The following is a 2,399-nucleotide window of genomic DNA, read 5'->3' as shown; positions in this document are numbered from 1 at the left end:
GTTGTGAGTCGACTATAGAAATTGTTGGCCCACTCGAGAGTTTCTGCTTAGACCACATACTCTGAGGTGTGGGCTGATTCTTGTTACAAATGGGTTGTTTCCGTTTATTTGCAAAATGTTTGGGGGATGCCCTTTTTCGTTTTTCCCCTGCCGGTGTTATACTTCCATTCACCGGATTAGAGGAAATAGTGACAGGCTGGGAATCAATAATTGTAACGGGGACGGTTTCGCCCGGGATGGGCTCCTGTGACAGAGCACCGGTGATGGATTTCGTAACCAAAATCACAGGGGAAATAGGAATGTTTGGAGGTAGTGACTCCATAGAGTTATTATTAGGATTACTCATTGACATTCTCTTTCAGTATTTGCAATTTCGTTTGACACCATACTTAGGGCATTTTCTAATAGAGTTTCAAAAGAGGGGGGGGGATGGGAAATCATCAATTACGGGCGTGGTAACAGTATTTTCCATATTTAGTTAGTCTTCACTCACCAAACGGGAAATATCAGATGGAATGGCCAGCCGGCCGCTGAAGTCCACAGACGGCCACAGACGGCCCGCCCTCTGCCCGGGCTCAGCCCGGCGACGCCCGCGCGCGTTCCGCGACGCGGAGGGAGCGTCCTGTTTAAATAGCGCCTCCGGGCGCGCAGCAGCAGGAAGTGGCCGGAAGTGTTCGCTTGGCCCTCTGGGAGCTGTAGTCTCCAGCCGCCACCAGCCGCGAGATGAAGAAACGCGGCAGCGGCGAGACCACACCTGTCAGGGCCCCAGGAGCAGGAAAGCGACCAGCAGGTAAGTGCCCCACAGCGTCACGGCTCAGTCTCCGCCGAGAAAATCACCCCCGCTCCACCGAGGGAGCGTCCTGTTTAAATAGCGCCTCCGGGCGCGCAGCGGCAGGAAGTGGCCGGAAGTGTTCGCTTGGCCCTCTGGGAGCTGTAGTCTCCAGCCGCCACCAGCCGCGAGATGAAGAAACGCGGCAGCGGCGAGACCACAGCGTCAGGGCCCCAGGAGCAGGAAAGCGACCAGCAGGTAAGTGCCCCACAGCGTCACGGCTCAGTCTCCGCCGAGAAAATCACCCAACATAATGATCTCCAGTTGGGAGATGATGATTTTCAGGACGATGATGCCTCTGACCTTCCAGATGAATATGTTTTGGATTTAGATGAGGATGACCTGGAGTTTTATTTTCAACCATTTGAGGACGATCTCCCTTCCTCGTCAAAAGACAATATTGTTGACCCTTTAGGTGACAAAATGTTTTCTCCCCTTAATATAAAACACCCTAGAAGCTCAGAGTGGTTCCCCCATGAACAAATAGACAAATTCATAAAAAAATGGCTTAGGAACCCTTTGGAGAGAGATACTCATAACCTACTAAGAGCTGAATGCTCCAGGCCTTCTATAGAGGACAAAGTCTGCCAGATCCCAAACCTTGACCCTGAACTAATCAAATATCTTTTTAAACTCGGGAGGGACCTGAGAAAAGGGATGAAGAGATTCCTTGAGGGTTGTCACGACTGGGTCCTTCATATCCTGGGTCCTCTGGCCAGGATCATCGATACAGCTGAGGATAGCCACATCAACGGCACGCCCCTGGACACTGAAGTAATTAAAGGTCTCAGCCAGAGAGCCTTAACCCCTTTCCTACTCATGACGGAACCACGCCGTCATGAGCCGCGGGCGGCATGTGCTCATGACGGCGTGGTTCCATCATGCTGCGGCCGCTCCACCCACGCGGCACTGATTCCCCGCCTGTGCGGGCAAATTAGTGAGTGGGCGGAGTCGTGACGGAACCACGTGGACATGAGCACAGCTCGCCCGTGGTTCATGATGGCGTGGTTCTGTCACGAGCATGGCTGAGCCGCGCTCCCACCCCCCCAGTGCCACGGTGGAATTACCGCCATGTTCAAGGGATTAATTTGGGCAACACCAATGCCAGGCTCAACTCCAAGAAGAGAAGAGTGGTTCTCACTAAAATCAGTCCTAAATTGAGTGATTTGGCTGACAAAAAACCGTCCCTCAACCCCCAAGGGATTACTTTTTGTGGAAGATCTTATTAAGACACTAGGTAAATACGTGTCTACCTTTATGGCATTAGACAAAGCCCACCAAAATATGAAGAGAGTTTTTAACACCACTAACCTTTTTGGAAGGGTTGGAAGAAGGGGCCTCTTGTCCGGCCGCTTCAACCGCAGGCTCTACCCTAGATCTAGAGGAGACAATGGAAGGGGTTACCAACCCTCAAATACCCCTCAGTTTTATCCACAAAGAGGAAGAGGCTTTCGCCCTAGAAGCTTCAGATCATGAGGAGCCTCCAGCGACAACAACCCTCAAAGTGAGTACAACAACTCTTTTTCCTTTCCCTTCTTTTTCCCCAAAGGTGGGAGGCAGACTCAAATTC

The sequence above is a fragment of the Lissotriton helveticus genome, chromosome 7 (genome assembly GCF_964261635.1).
Source record: "Lissotriton helveticus chromosome 7, aLisHel1.1, whole genome shotgun sequence".
NCBI classification, from domain to species: domain Eukaryota; kingdom Metazoa; phylum Chordata; class Amphibia; order Caudata; family Salamandridae; genus Lissotriton; species Lissotriton helveticus.
This window is presented reverse-complemented; position numbering follows the sequence as displayed.